This window comes from Mercenaria mercenaria, chromosome 9 (assembly GCF_021730395.1).
Source record: "Mercenaria mercenaria strain notata chromosome 9, MADL_Memer_1, whole genome shotgun sequence".
NCBI classification, from domain to species: Eukaryota; Metazoa; Mollusca; class Bivalvia; order Venerida; family Veneridae; genus Mercenaria; species Mercenaria mercenaria.
In genome coordinates, this window is record NC_069369.1 from 48,030,824 (window position 1) to 48,047,086 (window position 16,263).

The window sequence follows — 16,263 nt, forward strand, 5'->3', positions numbered from 1 at the left end:
AATAAAGTGCAACCACTTTTTCTAAAATAGCTGGATCTTGCTCTGTCATTCCAACTTGATAAAAGCAAATTCAAGCAATGCGTTAATAGTAAGGTAGCTTATACTGTTGTTGAATTAAGCGATATACTCGGAAATTTCTATCATATATATGCTAGGGTAGTCAAATATTCAAGTGATAAGTACGTAACTTCATATGAACTATAAAGAAATCTGCGAAGTTCAGAACTATTTTACTTTTTTTTTAGATAAACATTGTGCCCAGAATTAAGTTTTCCTTGAATTGTAGATGATTTTGACAACTTATATTCACATAAACAAAAAACCTTACATTTACATAAACAAAAATATCTTGTTTTGTTTAGAAGTGTGTATATACCAAGGTCCAGTTCATTGAGAGGTCAGACTTAAAACGTATCCTTGAAATTTGCTAATTTCATGAGAAGCTAATAATTTTTTTTTTATTATACACATAATTGTTTCAACGTCATCAAATTTCTACACTACCGATTATTTTGAATATAATATATCCTGTAAGTTGCAAAAAATTTGTTATTAGATTGTTTTATCATTTAGTCACTCTTGCATTTCAAATTATTATGCAGTATCCTCTGAAAGTGACAATTGTAAATTCAGGTTCTAATACGTCTTCTATTCACGTTGAACTTGATGATTTCGACATTTTCTAGTGAGAATGGAAAACCAGATGCTCCTATGAGCTACAATATTTTCCGAAGTATGCCGAAATGCGACACAGGATTACGTAATCGAACGAAAGTTGCCAATAACGAGTTGTAAACCTGAACAAAAACAATATAATATTCTAATTATTATAATGGTAATTTTCAGCTATCCAGCTGCACCCTAAAATATCAAAGCTAACTAAGTGTTCGTTACGTAAACAAGGACTTCTTCCGTAGGCCAAAATTTTCAGAAACATACATTTGTTAAGGCATTTCATTAATAAGTCAATGCATTGACTGATAATTTAAAAGTAATAACATTGAAAGGCTAATAACCTATAAGTTATCAACATAGATACATTTCAGCTACCTCCAACTGATTGAGTGCTTAACAGAAAACTGACTTTGACACATAACTTATTAGATATACTTTTCTTTTAACATTTATTTACCAGCGTGATTACTAGAAAATGATTATAGTTTAGAGATTTTTGTAAGTTTAAAGGAAATGCATTTAGTTTCCAATGTGCTTTTCTCCCTGAAAGCATCACGTTGGTTCATTAGCGCTTTTAAGTTTCCTGTCAATTTCAGGTTATTTAACGGCTTTTTGACCGGTACGGATTTAACTGTTATTGCTTGCCGGATGAAATTTCCGGTGACTCGCCGCTGCTGGCAAAATTGTTCGAATTCCCTAGCGTGAAGTATGGCGTCCATGCTGTAAATGACGTCACAACGAACATTTTAGTACATCAATGCGTAATTCCATATGGTATTAGAAGAGAAAAAGAGATTGTTTTACGTTAATTTCAGAATAAAGATTTTAGCTGCTGATTGAAATGACCGGCTCTCGTGCTCTTCTTTTTGTGTCGACTGAACGAAGACTCGATATCGCATAAATCCGTTTCCATCGAGTGGCATATGCAAACAGTGATACCATTAGGAGCAAGATCACAGTTCATAGACTAATTAAAAACGCGGTCCGGATATAAAGATGTAAAAGCTTCAGTTAACAAAAAAAGTCTGATGCTAGTAATATAGTTTAATGTAATTTTTTAACACAGCTGTTATTCGTTACGTTTTTTCGTGTAAAATTGTTTAACATAGAGAAAAACTTGATCCGATTTAGCAGCAGCATTAGGTTTTGAAGAATTCAAATAACTCGGCTAGATAAAATAAAATACACTTACATTTTTGTTTCACATTTCATCTCCTGCTACAACAGTTTTCTTGACTTTCTTCTAAATTCTGAAAGACGAAAAATGATGTTTATTCATTAAATAGATTCTTCAAAATATGAAATCAGTAACGGGGAAAACAATTAAATATTTCATATAATTATCATGTTGCTTCTTGTATATCTGGTTGATATTTTTCCGATAATAATTTAAGGTTATGCAAACAGCTATCCCTCACATGTCAATTTTCTTACAAACTCCATACATAGATAATAAGTACAACATCCCCTTCTCTAGCAATTTGAAAGCAGGTTTGAACAAGACAAATGGTGTTAATGATGGCCTATTTTAGATAAATGGATGTTTAATTTATGGGGTGACTAAACCATATGACCTGAAAAAACAACAATAAGATATACCGACAGGACAAGATGATCATGTTATATACTTTTACAATGGCTGTATGCTAAGACTAGAGCATTATCAGAATACTAATATAAATTTACTTTAGTCTCAGTTTTACTGTTACCTTGACTTATGACCTACTGACCAATAACAGTGTTCATCTACTGACAATAGACAACTTTCTATGCATTTTGATAGTCGCAGGCCACGTCAGGTTCGTCTATTGATCAGAAACCTTTTTCATCTACGAGGTAACTGTGTCCTACACCGCTTTCTACTAGACTAGACAAAATCATTCTACTTCTACTGTAGGCCTATGCATTCTCCAAATATTGACCAGAACCATTTTATTCGTTTTCAAAGTTTGATGGCCGTAGGCTAAACATTCTCCAGCTATAAGTAAGAAACTGCTGTCTCTATGTCGACATGACCTTGACCTTTGACCTGCTGATGACTCCATAACAATAATGATTATCTAGTCACAACAAGAAATGATCTAACGAAGGTTAAACAGGGTAGGTTAACACTTAGATTTCTTTACTTATTGATAAATACATTGCCTACCGATCTATATGACTGCAAAATAATAAGCCATTTTGTCGTCAGTTTATTCATAGCATGATACGAATCTCCATTAAGGAGTTACATAATTAACAAGCGCCGAATTACTGTTGCATCTTAAATGGCCTGATATCCTTTTTATGTCCTGCATGTTACACATGTAGGAATTGTGGGTTACCTTTTTACAATTGAGAGAAACGTACACTTGTAGAAAAGTTGTCAGAAATTATTTTTGGTCTTTAAAACTAAACACTTGGTATCAAACAGACGCCTAATGAGACCACACTTTTATGTAAGAATGTGACAGGTAAAGATGAAGCTTCTACTCAATCAAACACATTGCAAGATATTTCCTAAATCATGGTAATTGACGGCAGGCCAGACAGGTCAAATTGCTGAAGCTTTAAGGTTGTCACTTGTAAATCTACTTGATATATCCCATTATATGCTAATGTCCAAATACCGATATCGCTCGTGAAAGAATAATGAGGCATTGATTTTCCTTCCCTCCTTGATATGTGCGTATATTTTAGAAACGTAATGGCATTCAATTAGAAAATGCTGATAAACCTTTGGTCATACGTCTTATGAAAAGGACCCCAATCATAACCAAATTTCGGGTTAAATTGATGGTGGATACCTTTTAGTTAACAACTTGATTTTTACTCTCCTTTGTGTCTTTGATATCAGTTTCTATTTTTTCTGTGTTCATGCGTACATCGAGCTATAAATTATCGGACAGTTCTTCAGATTCATGAAGTTCGGTGTTAATGTAAAGAATTAGAAGTTAGCTAGGCCTTGTAACGAATGAAAGGCTGCGATTTATGTCTGTTAGCTCTGTAAAAGAATACGAGTGGGGTAGTGTTTAAAGTCACTGTAAGCAAAGACGCTAAAATAAATAGAATTTGAATAAAGAATTTTATACATTTCTCCTGCATAAAAACATGCTTTTGTGGTCATCTACACAATACGGATCAGCGTGTTGAAAAAAAAATCGTTTACTTCTTATTGCCACCTTACGATTTTTCTTGACATGCATATTTCTTAAAAAACACAACATACATATTGAATACGATCATTTATTCTTCAATGCTTCAGCTTTTCTTATGATCAGTTTCTACTTTAACAATGTTTATTCTTGGTTAGACGTTCAATTTCATTTGATTTGTCTAAAGGCTGGAACAAACAAACACATTAAGAGAGTACTTAATTAATCATTAACGTGTTGGTTGGAAACAATCAGAACCCAACAGAAACATCAATTCTTCCTGACGAAGATAAATGTATTTTATGTCCAATAAAATGATTTATGTGCCGAACTAGACTCCCTTCTTCCGTTTGAATTAGTGACGCAGAAATGTTGGCGATAGGCCGGAAAGTAAACCACTGCATAATTAATGATCAATTCAGTAATCTCTAACCTATTTTCAGCAAACAAAGAAAAACGTATTTTTGATCAAACATTTTCGACAAATTTAAGAAGGATACCAGCGGGATGAAAAGATAAATGGTACTCTATGTTTCCTTACATGCATATGCATTGGACTGTTCAGTTAATGCAATGAAAGTGGACTTTCACTTTCTACAGCCGTAGTAGCTATTTTCAATTTTCCGGCGAAGGATCTAGGTCAACGACCGCGCTTTGTGGACAATGTGTTTTCCTTGTGTATAGCGATGGCTGTGAAAGTGCCTCTCTAATGGGCATTCTTTTGTATAAAATCTCAAAACGTTTATAAAAAATAATGAGGTACTTTCCTTTCCGTTTAATTTAGACTCGGTACGTTACATGGTGCAGTTTTCTGCCTTCCCAGGAGCGCGGACATTCACATTAAATTCGAACGTATGCCTGGAATACGTACGCAATTTTGAGCCTGATATCGTGATTCCGTTTTTTGGTACATGTGATATATACGATCAAACCCAATCGCCAGATTCAGTTTAAGCACAGATATGTGAAATTACAAAGTCTCTGCACAGGGACTTGCAGGTTAAAAAAAGTGATTATAAGACATTCACTCCATAGGATCAGTTCTCGCATAACAACACGACATCCGGTAGACTGTGCTTGGAACAACATATGGGTGGATAGATTAAATCTTAGGCGGTTACAACAACCCTACAATAAACTGTGGAAGTTAAAATGGTTTTGTTCACAAGCAAGTCAAAGAAGTTTTTTTCCGTCGGTTTTACCGCCCCTGAGAAACAGAAAATTGTTCAACAACGTCAAGGCTGCGATCAGCAGCTCCATTTCTGAAGCAAGAGACCTCTAATATAATATTGTCTGTTACTCCAACAGGACTACGAAAATCTACTGTCCAATTTATTAATGCTCACATACATGTAGGATGCAAACAAATTTTCTGGAAATTATTACAATACTTATGTTACAGCATTGATTTGTGGCGGCTATTTCCTAGTTTCTCTTTATAAGGCCATATGTAAACTATTGCACTGTGACTGATAATTATACACTATTATCTAACATTGCTGCTGCAATGGATAGGTTATTATGTAGCACTGGGTCTTCACTAGACACATTACTATGTAGCATTGTGGCTGTAATAAATGTACATTACTATGTAGAATAATTAATATTGCGGCTGCAATGGATAATCTATTATGTAACACTTGGGCTACACTAGACACATTATTATGGAGCATTGTGGCTGCAATAATATACTTATTATGTAGCATTGCGGCTGCAGATAACTTCTTATGATATTAAATACATCACTGCAATTGTGAATTTCAAAGAACTTTATAGCATTGTTTCTGCTTTAGATATTAATTATTATCTAGCACTGTGGCTGAAATGAATCTTTATCAACTATATACATGGACTATTGTAGATGCAACAATCCGTTCTGTTCCGTAACACTGTGGCCAATACATTTACAAATGTAGGGACTTCCAAACCGGCATTTGCTTCGGCCATATGACTGCCAGGCCTACTTTTTCTGTTATCGCACATCTGTTACAGTTGTGGCATTCCAGTTCCAAGGTCATTTGGAACAATGGATATACATGGCTTTGGCTAATGGAATTACTATTTTGTATTAATTTATTCTAAAACAGTTATAAAATATTTACAGTACAATTTTCACCAGTAGATATGCCTGTTTGGGTTCAATGCATACTTGGTTAGTTTTCAGATGAAACGCAAAAGATCAGACACAGACGTACATGCTACAGAAACAGACACAGTCGCTAATATTAATGCTACAGCAGCAGCAAAAGTAAAACAAAACGAGGCTTTCAAAAATAGAAAAATGACACAAAATGTCGTCCAGGAAGTAAAATAAGAAAGACTGTTTAAGCCAAAAACAATAACAAGAGGGTCAAGATGACCCTGGATCGCTCACTTGAGTAATATGAACTAAACGGCTCTTATGCCATGATATGAAATGTAACAGATCAGGTTAGAAAGTCAAATATAAGTAAACACTGAATTTTATTCCCAGTTGTGTGAACATGTTTCAAATGTTAAATATTAAGAAAGTAGGTCAGTAGGTCACTTTCATGGTCACTGAGTCAGTTTTAAGATCGATGTGCAAAACTGTATATGTCATCGAAATGGCAAGGTTGTATCTTAAAAATCAAGAAAGTAGGTCAGTAGGTTAATTACTTGGGGTCATCAGGTATTTATAATTAAACAGTAGGAAATATGATCAGATAATGTTTTAACTATTTTTTCCTATATAACTCATAAAAACTAAGTGAACCCGGGGCGGGGCTTTAGATGGACCCTGCTTTATGATTTGAAAAATCTTAGTAAAGGACCACTAAAAATGCCACATGTAAAATATCTAAGCTCTGTGCCTCTCGGTTTCAGAGAAGAACCTATTTTATGTTTTTCCTATGGAACTCTATGTAAATTCAAGGAACCATGTGGCGGGACCAATATTGACCCTGGGATCATAATTTGAACATTCTTGGTAAAAGTCCTCTAGACAATGCCACATACCAAATATCTAAGCTCTAGGTCTAGCTATAGGTTTCAGAGAAGAAGATTTTTACAAGTTTACAATTTAGTCATATAGGGAAAATAAGCCCCGCCCCCTGGTGGCCATGTTTTTTACTGAAATAAAACGGCTTAAGCAATTTTGATAGAAAGTCACCTAGAGATCATTTCTACAAAATATTTTTGAAATCCGGCTAACAGTTTCTGAGAACAAGATTTTTAAAGACTTTCCTTTCGGTTGCCATGGCAACCACAGTTCTTAATGGGTTTTAAGAATGAATTTTAATTCTTTGGGGAAATTTGAAACATTCTTGTGAAGTTTGGTCTTAATCTGCCCAGTAGTTTTGAATGAGAAGATTTTTTTAGAAATTGTTGACCGACGCACGACGGACGACGGACATCAAGCGGTCACAAAAACCCACATTGAGCATTTGGCTCAGGTGAGCTAAAAATGGTCGGAGTTTAAGCATCACACTTGCTAATGTAAAATCTTTCCCTCCAAAATAAAAAAAGAGCACTGTTACTATTATTCGAGAAATTAACAATGTTCCCAGGGTACAAGAACATAGGAGACGAACCCACACAGATAGAAAAGATACACCAAGCCCAGCCTCTTCTAGGGCACACGAACAATCAGAGAGTGACACTTCCCTGACAGACTACGATGCACTGGAAGAAGAATCTTTATCCGAGGATGACATGTCCGACCTTCGGAATCAACATGATAGTAGTTTCATTACAGGCAATACTTTTGGGGTGCATACGGAGAACCAACACTAGAAGTCCCCATGTCAACACCTATTTCGTCTCAAATTAAAGAAATCCCTTAAGTAAATGATTTGGCAAAATACCTACATCGATATGGCTGAGGTGGTGCCAGCAACTCCACACACAGGTCACTCAAACAGTCAGTTTTCTTTGAAGCTTGGTCATAACTCGCATCTTAGTATAACACATTCTGCCAAGGCCAAAACGATTACCTCCATAGAGGTTTGGTATACAGCTTTTATTCGTTTTATGGCTATCTATGCAGAAACATTCTCAACCCATACCCCTGACTTGACGAAGTATTTTGAAATAGTTAGGGATATAGCTTCCAGGGGTGGGCCTGCCTGGCAACCATATGATACCCAATTTTGGCTACTAAAACCTTGGCAAATCTTGGCAAAGGGGAAAACAGACTCCCACCAACCTTGGTTTTGGACGAAAACATATAAGCCATTTAGCAGAGGAGAGTGTTACTCCCCCTCCTGCACCCTCCCTCATATCTGTGAGTTCTGTAAAGGATCACACTCCGCAGGGCATTGCACTTTCCGAAGTCGAGAACAAGCCGCTCAAGCTAATAGAGATACGCATCCGTCAGTTCTTTTAGACAAAATAGAACTGTTTGATTTTTATTTAGACAAACCTTTGTGATCGAATACCATTTAAATAGGTGCTGGGTGCGTGAGAGATGTTGTACATCTCATCAACAATCATGAACAGACTCTGCTCTGCTATTATGCTGCTTGGTTTCTTTCTATGCTTCTAAAGGATCTTTTCACATATTTATCAAAATGTAAACTGCAAACTTCATTTTATTTGTATGTAACAAATTTTGATTATTCTTCCAAATATACTTGATAACTTAAAAACAAAGAGAAATATCAAACAGGGAATGCCACGCACCAAAAGCGCAGCCTCCCCAAAACGAACCCCCCAGCACGCAAACGCGCGCACCACACACACACACACACACACACACACACACTAAGTCTTTTGTGGGCGTATAAACTTCTGTAAAACAAATCACTTATATTTTCAATCTATGAGACAAAATATTGAAATAAGCAGAAATTATTCCTCAGAGCAAAATACTGTTTTTCATTTAAACTTACTTATTGTATTCCTTTGTTCCCCTCATAAATCCGGACAGATAATCAATACTGCTGTCACTAACAAGAAAGGCAATGAAACAGTGAATTATTCTCAAGATACATAAACTGTCTGCTTTGACGTGACCCGTGTCTGAAACTAATATTTTCTGTGAACATAATTATTTTTTGTTCTGCTAATATACTGTCACGGCCATTTATTAATGTTTACGTTTTATGATTGAAAGAGGTTACTGAATGAATGGCAAAGATTTAACAAGCCTGTTGTACGTTCATCAAATGTGATAAAGCAATCATATTTCTTTTACCAAAGAAATCTGAAAAGGTCCTTTGGAAGCATAGTACACAACCAAGCAATAAAAATGCCGACTCGGTTCAAATGAGTCTGCTAAACTGTTAAACAGAGGCGACGAAAATTACAACACAGCTCACGCCCCATATGATTATTTTATTAATCTTTAACACACTTTGAATTTTAAGGTCAGACATTTCACATCTTAATCATGACTGTAATACAGACATGAAACTGTGTCTGATTTGCAATGGTGGGAGTCATGAACTTCCATAAACTTCATACTTCCATCTTTTTTTACATTCTTTTAAGTAGTAACTGTTTAACTGAAGAACGTGGGAAACTGTAACACATGTCCTTTATTTTGTTTTGCAACTTAGACATTGGAATTTTGATCTGATTTTGATTAATGTACTTCTTTCTCGCTCCATTATTTGTGATGTCTTGAAGACGGTTGAAATTTTTAGAAAGAATTTAGTTTTTCTAGAACGAAACATGTGGTATTCATGTACACTATGGAAAACCCAGTGTTTACAAAATAAGTTACAATACAATTTAGGGGTCCTAGTAATATCCCCCTTTATCACAATCGGCATAAGCTAGAACAGAGTGCTGTGAAATGTCAAAATCCTCTAATGATGTACCAAAAATGGTATCTCCAGCATTGCTTTATGTATTTATCTAAAAAAGGAAAACAATGTATACGGAATGTTCTATAAGTACACAGCATCAGTTTATTAAAAGATAAATAGATAGTAGCAATCTTTTACATATGCGGCTTTTAGTTGTTTTGCAATTGTACACATGCATAATTGTGCACACATCTTACATACCCCGAAATAAAAACTTAAAGAGTTAAACCAAGAACCGATTTGGTGAGTAAACAACAGTGTCTAAAGGCAGCACAATTTCTAATTTTGTTGTCTTAGCGAAATAACGTGTTGCTTCAATTATGTATGTACTTACTGTTAAGAAGTACGGATTTGTATAAACACTTTATTTGCTTGTGAGGCAGTTCGAGGATTTGATCTATAATGCGACTATGTTTTTAGATGGAGCAAATATCGACGGACACAGTATATCTGAATGTTTTGCATTGTTTAATATTCATGAAAGTCAACCGAGCTGAACTGGCTTTGAAGGCATTGTAAGATATTTCATATGTTTCCAATCTTGTTTCTATTGCCAATTATATTTGTGACAGCTTATCACTTGCGTGCTTTGTCTAAACACCTGTCCCCAACCACTCTTAAAAGTATTTAGGCAAGGCAATATTACGTTTGTATGTTTTAAGGTATGTTTTTGCCTTTTTGCATCAAGTTTGTTTTCAAATATAAAACATTTTGTAACAGCTAAAACAAGGAAAAAATCCAGAAGGAATAGCCATGATTCAGAAACACAACCCCCATAATCAAAATCCTACATAGGCGTATGCATGTATTTGACGATAGACATATACACAAAAGCATACGTCAAGAAACCCGAAATAGACAAGGACAAAACAAACACATAAAGGAACACTGTGGAGCACCACGATAATGGCACTGGGAAGTTGTCAATTGCACGCACATCCGCAGCCTTCAACCCAGTCAAGTTTCAGTAGTAAGAGCTGGAACTATTCTCTGTTTTATAACTCTGCATCCTGGTTTAATCTAGAGCTAGATAAGCATGCCTTTTTAAGACATCACACAGGGTTTTATATGTGGTAATATGAATAAACGATTCGCTGAAGGACAAAAAATTGCATTGGGTGAAAATGATTGTCAATTAAGCTTGATAATATTTCAAACCCCTAAGCCATTTCTGCAATACTCCCATCTCATCTAAATTAGCGCTGTGCGTAAATTCAGTTGTCTTTTTAGGGGATCATAACAGATCTCCTGCAAAAAATCGTTAAAAAAAAACTGTAAACCGATGAGTTAATAGATGCAATTACACATGGCAATTGATCTGATTTGGTATCTGCTCAATATTGATGTCTGAAGAGTTGAATGTTAAAATTAATTGTAATTTAAACGAATAACGTCTGTTATTTCATTACCTATTGGCCTATTTACAAATTTCATCAATTGCAAGAATCCCATTTCAGCCGGCATAATGCTAAAGTAGTGTGTGAATGTCAAATTAATGATGTATCAAAAATTGGTATCTCGAGCTTGTTTATGTTATTTATAATAAAAAGACAAGACGGTGTTGCGATAGCCTCAACATCCTTATTTAACGATTACAAGATATGAGCTCTTACATACCTTTTGTTGGAAACACAGAAAGTGAAACTTACTATCTAACTAAAGGTACCAAAAGATTGGTTATAAAGAAAAGCCTAAACAGCAATTTTCTATTTGTATTCCTTTGCGAAAAAGCCAATAATTACTAGTAATAAGTACATTGTATACACACTTAGTTGCTTTGTCAAATTTTTATTACAGTTTTAGATGGAATACACGGACACAGTAATTGAATGTTTCGCGCATTACACTTCAGAAATGATAAAGTTTGGTTTAACGCATGTAAGTATTTTCATAGTCTTCCAATCTTGTTTTTATTGCCCAATTATAATTTAGGACACCCTTCGGTTGTCCATCGACCACTTTATTTGGAACATTTTTTGTATTTTTAAGTATAGTTTTGCCATATTTTGCCTCTATAACATGTAACAGCAAGAAGGAATTAAAATCCAAAGGTACAAAACCTTAATAAAATCAATTGTATTGTTTGACGATAGACCTATCAAATCGTAAAGAAAACCGAACGCGGACAAACACCATAAGGCACTGTGGAGACCCGTAAAATGGCAGGATTTAATTGCACAATGTCAACAATAAATTCAGTATAGAGCTGGAATTTCTCAGTATAATCTGTACTGATTTTGACTTGCTGCCTTTTAAGACATGGGTTTATATGTATCTGAATAAATATTGTATGCAAACTTGTGGACTCAATTAAAGTAATATTAAATCCTAAGATGAAGTATCATCTAAATTCGTTGTGAGTCAAAATTAAGGGATAATTCATGATCTCGAAACGAAAGGTGGGAAAAAAGGATGAGTAGAGTTACGATAATACTATTTTCTCTAGTTTACTCTCATAACAAATACATGCAATTAAATGATAGTCTTTGATGTGTTTCTAATTCCTCTTTATTTATGAAGAATATATGCCATCAACATAGTGGTGAATCGTATGCATTTAGAAATTATGTTTCTCATTATAAAATATATCACAGATGTTTTTAATAAACGAACATATTCTTGAATTATATACTTTTAATTCATTGGGTGAGGAAACCATTTTTTCTGGCAATTTAGGGAAAATTTGTGACACACTTAGTAGTTTATGGGTCTCCCATACTGCACAAAAACTTTTGGCTCATTTGAAGTATTGGTAAGAGATTTGAATCTGTTTGAAAATAACAACAGACCTTTACATATTTTGTTATCTTAAAAGAATCGTGATGCATAAAATATTATTATAATAGTACCATGGTCTAGTTCAATCTTAAAACTTTCATTTTAGTATGCTACACATCATGTTTATCTTTCAAAAATGTGGAAAAATATCATGTTAAAGCAGATAACCCGCTCTACTCCTCAGTGTGTCATTAAGTATCTCTTAGAATATCTGAACGGTTATTCAAGTCAATTATTTTCTTTTTTAAATTTAAAGTTTCTCTTAATATAACTAAAGACAATAGGCGTTAGTATTACGGAAAAGAATGTCTGTGCCAGTACAATAATCTGATTTTTTTTCTATCACTTCAGCATGTTAATTAAAATGTGGGCCATAACTGTGATAGAATCTACTTAGCTCTATTGTGTCGCGTAAGAATATTAACAGATTTATGTTAAACAGTGTATATTTAATCGGATGATTCACTTTAATAAATCCTAATGACGGAAGCTAGGATCAAAGGACACGCGGTTAATAGTTTACCACAGATAAATTACTCATCTCTTTGAAGCGACAAAAACGTGTTTTTATAAAATTACCAGCCTATCTTGCAATCAATGGGACATTGAATCTAATAATAATCAAGTGAAACAACACAATTTTCTTGACAGTTTTATATCGTATCAACAAATTTCATTTAATTATGATAATATTTAGCTTTTTTTTTCTATCCATTAAGATGATTCTGAAATTAGCAAATTATCAAGTAAGGTTGCTCAAGATTTTCTTTCGGCAGTACATACACAATAAAAAGTACATAATTATCATTTTGCCTAGTTCCTCTCATTTATCCTATTCAAATCTCGACTCGGCTGTGCAACTAACAAATAAGACAGTATAAAGTAATTAGTGTATTTAAATATGTCGGCTTTGACAAGACACATGTCTAAAACAGCTATTATCTGTAAACAGATACTTTGTATCTTCTTGTTATGTCGATACACTGTCACATACTAATATACACTTTTAAATAGAAACAGGTTAATTTAATTATGCCAAAAATATATTAATCATATTTTTCGCAAATTATATATCGAAACGATATTTGCATCTGAACATGACTCGTATCTTAAGACCATATTTTTTCATGCACGTATATAAAGTGTCTATCACAGTGTCACTGTTTTTTTTTTTGTTTATGTTGTTTTTACGTGAGGTAATTTTGCCTTGTACCTTTTTCTTGACAATGCACAAATCTACCACAAAATCCTTTCTTATTGCCTGGTACTAGAACGGAAAAGAACTTGTTATTAGTTGTTGACTAGCTTATGACTCATCAACCACCAAATTGGAGCACATATACTATTTGGGATCGAACTTTTGACATCCTGTTCCAAATGCAAATGTTTAAACCCGTAGGATACGGTGTATAATGGAAAAATAAAAGACTTAAAATAAGCAAATTTTCTCGCTTATTATTTTCCCATTCACACATGTAACTACAGTTAAGAAGTATGGATTAGAATACAGGCATTCGTGTTAAATTTCGATAAGGCAATTACGGAAAATGCAGGCACAGTATATCTGGAAAGTATAATTTGCCCGCTAACTATTCATGAAAGTCCAACGACTTAAGAGATGAATGTATAATAAGCGATTTCTTCCATATTATATTCCTATGTCGAGTAACATATATTATGAGACAATTTAAAAGTAGCACGCTTACACCTTCTATTACTTTTAGACTCAGTTACTTTTGATACTGTAACAACTGCACCGTTTTGCGCAAGAAATCTCTTTCCAGATAAAAACACACATTCTGAGCGTGTGCTAAAACTAAAAGCTCGAAATATTCACCATCAATGAAATTAGAATTTGGTCCATTACTGTGCAAAATTAAAACGCTTAACTCAAGACATCGCCGAAAATAAAATATTTATGAGTAAAGTCTAAAAAACACTAACGGTTACAAAATGTGCAGTTTTGGTGTGAACAAATTGTTATTTTAGCACATCAAACATCTTCAATCCCTCATTCTGTTTTTGCGTTTCACTCGTCTCATCTAATGTAGCACCACAAACGCAATTGTTCTGTTCTCTCTTGGGAACCATACAAATGTAATTATTTCTGCATACCTCTTCAATGAATAAAAATCGTAAAGAATCGTTAAACAAAACCCATATAAATGTGTTTGCTATTGCAAAACTTGCATAATGGTATATTAAGTGTCAATACCAATATTATTTACAGATTACATAAAAATCTCATTAGTTTCTAATATTGTGAAATAAACGTGTACATAAACTGATTACTTTGTTATTTGCCCCTAGAAAAGTACCACAGTAAAAATTGGAAAGGATGTATTAGTGCTTAGGAAGTATATTGTATAAATGTTAAACATATTTTGTTTTGTTTTGTTTTTTCAATAAGTTAAACGCTTAATCGATTATTTTTATGATGGTCGTTTACTGTGATCTTGGATAACACTCGAAATCTATTTTCATGCGATATCATTATGAAGAAACAGCTCAGCGTGATTTTTAAGGACTGTTAAAAAGGTTTCTATGTCAGTATATAATAGATAAATATTTTGCGTAATAACGGCATCAAAAGAGTGTAGCATGGATGATTTATTCTCATCAACACGACCGCGTTTCGTACATGTGATTTGGTGCAAGGCTGTTACAGTTAACCCCGATTGAATAAAGCAAAGTGTAATGGATTAGAGAGGCGTGTTTATAAACAACTAACATATTGCAAACTTTTTGTGAACACACAAATTTCATTAAGTTCAATATTATGATCTTAATTTACGTATGACGTCATTGCGGAATCGTACCTTAGCATGTAGATTACTAGATTGGTAAATAATTTGACAGAGACACAAACAGGTTTAAGGCTCCATTCATGAGGCAATGTCATGTTTTATCATAATTGTGTGGTATTAAGATTTTAAACGTTCTTTTACTACCGTTACCGCACTGATGTATTTCGCATGTAATGGAACAGAGATATGATCGCCAGGTTACATTAACAGAGGTTTGATATAACTGCCAAATATGTTATACTTTACAATAATATTGTTAAGTTGTTTTCCTACGTCTACATGCTTATTTAGGAAATGTACCGGATCATGATAATAATACATTTTTTTATCATATGCAGTGTCGGCAAGTGTCAATTGAAACCAGGCATGGCAGGAGACGTAATGATGAGGAGACAAAGCCATTCATCTCGGGTTTGTTATCTAAAGGTAGCAGCTCATATTTCTATACTGGTAGAAACAGTAAAAACGGTCAGACTGACGCAATCTTTTCCTCTGGTAATGACAGGTCTGGAAAAATTCCAGCTTTTTTACAAAACGAAAACGTAATTATACAAAACGTTCACTCTAAATGTCAGTGACTGTTAGCAGACATCCATTTACAGAGTATCCATTAAACAAAATCTTATTTACCTTCAAGGACGTCTAAGAATGTCTAAACGAGACTTTCTGTTGATTATTTACTTAATTGAATTCCCAGAAACCATGTAAGAGGCAATCGGCGGGGTTGTTAAGAGGAAGAATGTCTATTCCGTTTCCATAATAGTATGCCTATATATCCAAAAAGAGGCCTAGAAATTGCCTTTGATGGCATTTTTTGTTAATGCCCGACAGCCATGATCATTGTTAACTTTATAAAAGATGGAAAAGTTTCAGGGGGGCTGCCGCCTTCTAAGGGTCATAGTGAGGTCACAGCACAAGGTCAAAGGTTAATAAGTGCATTTTTGTTACAAATTCAGATTTTCGCCATTTTTGCTACTTTTTAATATAAACTTGTAATTTTTCGGCAATAATTATGAATTTGGGAAGTAAAATAAATTACTTTGTGTAGATTTATTGCATTTGAGACTGGCAAAATTCAAAACGACTAAATTTATTTCT

The 16,263-nt window shown here is 34.1% G+C and overlaps 1 protein-coding gene across 1 annotated transcript in view; it reads right to left on the reverse strand.

Annotated features, from left to right (window-relative positions):
• Nucleotides 1–16,263, reverse strand: part of LOC123547055 (neuropeptide F receptor-like) — a 120,391-nt gene that overhangs the window by 44,214 nt on the left and 59,914 nt on the right. Inside the window, exon 2 of the mRNA XM_045333818.2 lies at nucleotides 1,868–1,925. The gene's annotated coding sequence lies outside the window, so the exon portion shown is untranslated. The remainder of the gene's footprint in view (nucleotides 1–1,867; nucleotides 1,926–16,263) is intronic.